The following is a 7,500-nucleotide window of genomic DNA, read 5'->3' on the forward strand; positions in this document are numbered from 1 at the left end:
CTCGACTCTCGTGGCCACGGCAGTTGCCAGCTATGGTTTAACGCTTTGTGACCACTCCTGACGGGAATTGCTCCTGTTCATACGTGTTTAGAACAACGGCCTTCGTTTTCTTTCTTATGTCAGAGCAATATTTTTTCTTCGCAGCTTTGGCCTTAAAAAAAGCAAAAATATCCTACCACAGATAGAAAATTCTTATTAAACTGAATTAAAGAAATAAAAAAAAAAATAGATACCCTTGCACATCTCATAAATTCGTGGGAAATTCCTACTACAAAATGGCAACTCTGATATATCGACACCAGTTTTTCTTTTCTTATCTCATAATTAGACTAATGTTAATGTATCATACAGTCATTATATTCCCTCGGAAATGGTCAAAATGCAGTAAATTACTCTATACCATAGGTTTTATTTATTTATTTATTTATTTATTTTTGTACTACCACGCTCCCTGGTTTTAATTTCCCTCCCGAATTTAAAAGAAAAATATGATGTTCTTTTTATTTTTTATTTTATTTTATTATTATTATTATCATTATTATTATTTTTTTTTTTTTTTGGGGGGGGGGTATGAAGTAGTCACATTACCATTAATATTATTATATGGTCATTAAAACATAATAGACATTCCTGCTACTACCCCCCCCCCCAGTTCTCGCGCTTCCTTTGAAAAATACTGACGCTATGTTATGCAACGCAGCTTTATAGGAAATCATAATCATAAACAAATTGGAGTTCTAAGCTAAGGTAACTTCTTAAGTTATGTCTTCGACTTCAACATTCTCAGCTAGGTTAACTTGGGTTTAAATTCCTACGTTGTGTCTTCGGCCAACATTCTAAGCTAGGTTAACTTGGGGTTTAAACTTGTACGTTATGTCTTCGACTTAAATTCCTACGTTGTTTTTTCGACTTCAACATTCTAAGCTAGGTTAACTTGGGGTTTAAATTTCTACGTTTTGTTTTCGACTTCAACATCTGCAAAATGATATGCAACACGGAGAATAATCACACACGCTGAGGATCATTTTTCTGTAAATTTAAACTTTCGTCGAACTGGAAAAAAATGGCGCGGTTTAAAATGGCGCGCTTTTCTTTCAGTTCAAAACCACGAAAAAAATAATAAAAAGTGATAAAGAGAGTAAATAGCAATTAAGGATACGTTTTGTATGCCCATTAATGGATGTGGTGTGTGAAATGGATAATTTGTGAGTTCATATAAGCATATAAGTCATATTGTTCGTTGTCATTATGGATATCATCATTATTATCATTATTGATAATAATGGGATTAGTATTATTAACATTAATGATACCATCATCACCATGACTATTAGAGTTATTATTGATATTATCAATATTATTGTCATAAATATTATTGTTATTATTATGATTGTGATTTTTATAATAGTTATCATTACTAATAGTATTATTACTGATATTATAATTACTAATATTATTATCATTAATAACAATATTTTCATTACAGTTATTATAATCACTATTATCATTATTGATATCATGGTATACAACAATAGTAGGATAAGCGACGTAAATGTTATAATTTATATTATTTTCATTATCATTATTTTTTTACGCCGCAGCTCAAGTGCAACCAAACAAATAAGTGCCATTTTGACAGCTCAAAACAACTGGTCAAAAAATTCATCATACTATCGATTATTTTTTGTTTTCTGTTCCGCGTCAACTTTGTTATGAATGTGAAGTTGAGGCTATTCAATTTGTCTGAATCAGCATCGCTTACTGTTCAAATTTATCAGGTTTAAATAAGGACTAACGTGTAACTATTTAATTGTATGCGAGAGAAGTGCGAACCTATGTTTGGGCTTATGACGATCAGATGGCGCTGCTATCTACATGTACTACGTATCTGTAAACCTTATTTTCTTTACGTTTGTTACTTATCTCGCAGGTGAGGAGAGGGCGTAGCCAGGGTACTCCAATTACAGGTTAGTTGATGGTCCAAGGCTATGTAATGATGGGTTCAGGAAAGTTTTACGACTATGGAATATTAGGTTAATGATAATGAAGAAGTGCAGTGTCATGTTTTTCCCACTCCACGACCTGTAAAGTAATTAAGAATAGTCTTTCGCTGAATGTAGCCATCACGACACTTTTACTACGACAGGAATGGGGGCGGGACTAAGCTTTGAGAGTGGGGTCATTTAAATGATTGAACACACGTGACCATAGCTATAGGGCACGTAAAATAGAATACAGGACAGTAGAGTTATATCGCAATGGACGTATAGCAGTCGTACAGACCAGTGATATGTTTCTTTAAAAGTCCGAGAGAACTGATGTTTTGGGGATACTTGCTAAATGCGGACATATTTCTCCTTTTCCACATGAAGTTATAGTTTTAACGTTATTTTAAAAACATTGCAATTTGCATTTCATATTAGCTGACATTATATAACAATAAGAAGTCCAGAGAAGTGTGCAATGGCATATAAAAAAGCGATAACTAAACCGATGTAGATTCCCAGAAAAGGGGTTGGAGCCAAAAGTTTGTTAAAGGCTCATGAAATTCGACGTCGAAAAGAAAATCAAGCGACAAACTTTACCTAAAAGCACACAAGAGTCGTCGGAAATAACTTGCCCTGTAGAAATAAGATTTGTTGGCCTTTGCTGGAGCCCGTATCGTGGCGGTCGCTACATTGTTTCTTACGGTCGTATGCTTAAAAAGAAATTGTGGAATACACACTTTGAAGCAGAAAATCCTCTACTAATGATTACCTAAAATATCAAATGATATACTAAAATAACTACGGAAGAGGATAATGACCATGTATTTCTAATGTATCAAAACCAAACGGCCATTACAGTGAACCCTCGCTATAAAGCGGTTCACTTTTCGCGTTCTCGCTGCTTCACGGATTTGCATTGTGCATTGTGTTCAGCATTCTGATTGGCTAAACAGTCTCTCCGCTTCTTCTCTACCTGTGTGTCAATAACGTTACGGTTTAATATGTACATGGACGTAAAACAGCTTGCCAAAAAGTTTGCAAATTTTCTCTAAATCCCATGAAGCATTCAGTTCGTATTGATAATTAAAGTTATTATTTTACAGTACAGAGGTTATTTGTAAAAAAAAAAAAAAAAAAAAAAAAAAAAAAGTTTAAACAGTACTTTTATTTGTTAAACTAATGCTTGGGCCTGTAAAAAGGTTTTGTTCTTTGGTGTCAATGTATTGTAGAGTATTTCATTGTATAGTAATTGTAAACAAATAAAGGTTACTACTACACGGATTTCGCCTATCACGGGTTCTTTTTGGAACGTAACTCCCGCGAAAAACGAGGGTTCACTGTATTCGTATTCAGGCCTTTCTATATATATTTCATCTGCCATTTTCAGTTTGTGGTATTGAAGAAATGTGTATAGATTCCGTGTATCTTTTATTGTTTCTACTATAAATATGTATGCCTGGGACTGGAAAATTAACCACGAGGTGAGTTGGCTGCCGTACACAGCGTCGTAGTGTCATTTCTACTTATCTGTAATTGCTGTTTACTATTTATTTTATGGCAGGAAGACGTGCCTCGAAACGGGTGACAAGGAGACCGGCGACGACTCTTAATTGCTGTTATGATTACTTGAATTTATGATAATTAGCGTATACTGAATACCTTCATAATTTATGGGCGGTGTATCCTCGAAAAGAGGGAGAGGGGATACAGGTAGAACAAAATAGGGGTAATTGAATTTCTCATAAGTAGAGTTATGTATACAGACACGTTTAGATACTTGTGCAATAGATTTACATTAAATCTCCTTACACGAAGAGGCATTTTGAGAAATACGATTGCTTTCAGTGCCTGTAATTGGAAGACAAAAATGGAAACAAAAATGTGTAGTGATTTTTCTAAAAGACGGATGGGATTCGTACGAAATATCGCGAATGGGAAAGAAAACATCAGGATGGTAAAATATAGTTCGTGAAAATAGATATATCAGCTAGAGATGTAAATATTTGGAGCCATTTTAATACCTAATTTGTTAAGAATGGTGTTTATTTGCAAATATTGCTGTTGAGGTTGAACGGAAGGAGATGTAGATGTAGTTGGATACAGTGTAAAGGAAGCACTGACTGTAACATTCTACGAGATGTGCTTTGAAGGTTAAGTTAATATATTAAGAAGTGGGAGTTCAGCAAGTCTGCGTGCGAACAGCTAAGGAAGGTTAAGGGGGAAATTGGAAAGAAATTGGGAAATAGGAAGACGAGAGTGGGAGAAAAGTCAAATCCTATAAAAAAAACAAAATCCTATAGAATTGATAGAATATATATTTTCTAAATCGGTATCTATGTGTTGAGTGGCCATTTGATCCCGAGAGAAGTCGAGCAAAGCTTATATCCATATAGACAAATAAAATTTAAAAAAGAGGAGCAGAATGCATCGCAAGTTGGTCGAGTGAAACGAAAAAGATAAGATCGGAGACGACTCAAAAGCTCATGCTGACGACATAAGATCAGACAAGGCGCAAAAGTTAATGTTATGCTGACGATTGTCACAAATCGACCTGATTGGGTCCCGATAACGCCCTCAGACCTGACAGCTGGGATTTGAGGGCGGTCACTGGAACGAGCAGGGAAGGGGACAGTGAAACGTGCAGGTGGTTTATGAAATAGAACAGTTTGTTGTTAAAAGGAAGACAAGATCCAGCCTCTAGTTCATAAAGATTGATTTAAAAGGGGAAACGACCACTCAGGAACTTTGGGAATTCATTTTAAAAAAAGTAAACAACACTCCCGTCATATGAAAACAGCCCGGAAATAAAATATTAACGGAATCAATTTTGTCAGCTTCTGAGTGTCGAAAAAACGCCCCTTCCCTTCCACTACCTTCCCATTACAACCTTAAACCACAAGAATCCAAATTGAAAAGATCAATCAAACGACCCATAATTTATTCAAAAGCACTTTAGGTCCATTCCGAAGTAATATGACGCATAATAGAGCTCCACGGGGAACATGTCAAAACATGTCAACCCTAATTCTCTAGGATATTAGACTGGGGTGTGGGTGTGGGTGGGTGGATGGGGGGAGGGGTCGTGGCGCTGATAGAATTGTAAGAATGGTCGACCCTAATTCTCTAGGATATTAGACTGGGGTGTGGGTGGGTGTGGGTGGGTGGGTTTTAGGGTGGGTGTGGGTGGGTGGGTGGGTGGGGGGGGGGGGGGTTGTGGCGCTGACAGAATTGCAAGAATGGTCGACCCTAATTCTCTAGGATATTAGACTGGGGTGTGGGTGTGGGTGGGTGGATGGGGGGAGGGGTCGTGGCGCTGATAGAATTGTAAGAATGGTCGACCCTAATTCTCTAGGATATTAGACTGGGGTGTGGGTGGGTGTGGGTGTGGGGTGGGGGGTCGTGGCGCTGACAGAATTGTAAGAATGGTCGACCCTAATTCCCTAGGATATTAGACTGGGGTGTGGGTGGGGGTGGGTGAGTGGGTGGGGGTGGGGGTGAGGTGGGTGGGTGGGGTGGTTGTGGCGCTGATAGATTTGTAAGAATGGGCGACCCTATTTCTCTAGGATATTAGACTGGGGTGTGGGTGGGTGTGGGTGTGGGGTGGGGGGTCGTGGCGCTGACAGAATTGTAAGAATGGTCAACCCTAATTCTCTAGGATATTAGACTGGGGTGTGGGTGTGGGTGTGGGTGTGGGTGGGTGGGTGGGGGGGGGGGTCGTGGCTCTGACAGAATTGTAAGAGTGGTCGACCCTAATTCCCTAGGATATTAGACTGGGGTGTGGGTGTGGGTTGGTGGGTGGGTGGGTGGGGGGGGGGGGTTGTGGCGCTGACAGAATTGTAAGAATGGTCGACCCTAAAATCAACCCTAATTCTCTAGGATATTAGACTGGGGTGGGTGTGGGTGGGTGGGGTGGGGTGGGGTGGGGGGTTGTGGCGCTGACAGAATTGTAAGAATGGTCGAAATTGATATACAGGTTTTCTTGTGTTAGTTCCTTGGGCGGAATGAAGGACTAAATTTGTGTCTTGATGTTTTTGTTGTTGTTATTGCTGTCTTTGTCATTACCATTATTATTTTCTTTGTTATTATTATTTTTATCATTAACATCATTTTTATCATTATCATCATTTTATCATTATCATCATTTTTATCATTATCATCATTTTATCATTATCATCATTTTATCATTATCATCATTTTTATCATTATCATCATTTGATCATTATCATCATTTTATCATTATCATCATTTTATCATTATCATCATTTTATCATTATCATCATTTTATCATTATCATCATTTTATCATTATCATCATTTTATCATTATCATCATTTTATCATTATCATCATTTTATCATTTTCATCATTTTATCATTATCATCTTTTTATCATTATCATTTTTTTTATCATCATCATCATTTTTATCATTATCATCATTTTTATCATTATCATTTTTTCATTATCATTTTTTATCATTAACATCATTTTATCATTAACATTTTATCATTATCATCATTTTTATAATTATCATCATTTTTATAATTATCATCATTTTTATAATTATCATCATTTTTATTATTTTCATTATTTTATCATTATCATCATTTTATCATTATCATCGTTTTATCATTATCATTTTATCATTATCATCATTTTTATAATTATCATTTTTATAATTATCATCATTTTTATAATTATCATCATTTTTATATTATCATAATTTTATCATTATCATTTTATCATTATCATCATTTTTATCATTATCATCATTTTTATAATTATAATCATTTTTATCACTATAATCATTTTATCATTAACATTATTTTATCATTATCATCATTTTTATAATTATAATCATTTTATCATTAACATTATTTTATCATTATCATCATTTTATCGTTATCATCATTTTATCATTATCATCATTTTATCATTATCATCATTTTATCATTATCATCATTTTATCATGATCATCCTTTTATCATGAACATCCTTTTATCATGATCATCCTTTTATCATGATCATCCTTTTATCATGATCATCCTTTTATCATGATCATCCTTTTATCATGATCATCCTTTTATCATGATCATCCTTTTATCATGATCATCCTTTTATCATTTTCATTTTATCATTATCATCATTTTAACATTGTCATCATTTGATCATTATCATCATTTGATCATTATCATCATTTGATCATTGTCATCATTTGATCATTGTCATCATTTGATCATTATCATCATTTGATCATTATCATCACTATCATTACCATTTCCATTGTTATTATCATTATCATTATTTTTTCATTTATAATTATGATTATGACTTATTATTATTATTATTACTGTAGTTGTTATTATCATTGTTGATATCATTATTACTAATTCTGTCATTATTATTGCTACTATTATTATAATTATCATTATGGCTATCAATAACAGTATGATTATTATTTTTAGTAATTATTTTCGTTGTTATTACCATAATCATTTTCATTATCATTATCATTAA

At 34.6% G+C, this 7,500-nt stretch overlaps 1 protein-coding gene across 1 annotated transcript in view; it reads left to right on the forward strand.

The window, feature by feature from the left end:
• The first annotated feature begins 1,874 nt into the window (after window positions 1-1,874).
• Window positions 1,875-7,500, forward strand: part of LOC113818844 (protein white) — a 21,931-nt gene continuing 16,305 nt past the window's right edge. The window contains exon 1 of the mRNA XM_070144342.1: window positions 1,875-1,967. The gene's annotated coding sequence lies outside the window, so the exon portion shown is untranslated. The remainder of the gene's footprint in view (window positions 1,968-7,500) is intronic.

The sequence above is a fragment of the Penaeus vannamei genome, chromosome 32 (genome assembly GCF_042767895.1).
Source record: "Penaeus vannamei isolate JL-2024 chromosome 32, ASM4276789v1, whole genome shotgun sequence".
Taxonomy (NCBI): domain Eukaryota; kingdom Metazoa; phylum Arthropoda; class Malacostraca; order Decapoda; family Penaeidae; genus Penaeus; species Penaeus vannamei.